We start from the raw sequence: 988 nt of genomic DNA, 5'->3' as shown, positions 1-988 counted from the left end.
TAAGTTTTAAAAAATGAAATCCCTTTGTAACAGACGAGTTTCCGGATCAAATCCTGATACTTTGAAAGAGATTGTCCGTTTTGTACACGAAGTGCATCCAGTTTTTGCCATAACCCTCTCAACTTTCTTGCACATGCTATGTGGATGAAATGATGATATCATGCCAACTTTCAACCTTTTCAGAGTTCATTTGAAATGCTTTTCAATTTTAGGTTCTTATAGCTCAAAATAATTAGTAAATGCATGAAAAATAACAAATGAAGTCAGAAAGGATTGAAAAATGATGATGTGGCTTTGAATGGTGCATTTTGAACACACAAAAAGTCAGGAGTTCAAATAAGTTTAAAAAAATGAAATCCCTTGGTAACAGACGAGTTTCCGGATGAAATCCTGATACTTTGAAAGAGATTGTCCGTTTTGTACACGAAGTGGATCCAGGTTTTGCCGTAACCCTCTCAACTTTCTTGCACATGCTGTGTGGATGAAATGATGATATCATGCCAACTTTCAACCTTTTCAGAGTTCATTTGAAATGCATTTCAATTTTAGGGTCTTATAGCTCAAAATAATTAGTAAATGCATGAAAAATAACAAATGAAGTCAGAAAGGATTGAAAAATGATGATGTGGCTTTGAATGGTGCATTTTGAACACACAAAAAGTCAGGAGCTCAAATAAGTTTTAAAAAATGAAATCCCTTTGTAACAGACGAGTTCCCGGATGAAATCCTCATACTTTGAAAGAGATTGTCCGTATTGTAGATGATGGGCATCCAGTTTTTGTCGTAACCCTCTCAACTTTCTTGCACATGCTATGTGGATGAAATGATGATATCATGCAAAGTTTCAACCTTTTCAGAGTTCATTTGAAATGCTTTTCAATTTTAGGGTCTTATAGCTCAAAATAATTAGTAAATGCATGAAAAATAACAAATGAAGTCAGAAAGGATTGAAAAATGATGATGTGGCTTTGAATGGTGCATTTTGAAC

The sequence above is a fragment of the Triticum aestivum genome, chromosome 4D, assembly GCF_018294505.1.
Source record: "Triticum aestivum cultivar Chinese Spring chromosome 4D, IWGSC CS RefSeq v2.1, whole genome shotgun sequence".
NCBI lineage: Eukaryota > Viridiplantae > Streptophyta > Magnoliopsida > Poales > Poaceae > Triticum > Triticum aestivum.
Note: the sequence above shows the minus strand (reverse complement) of the source record.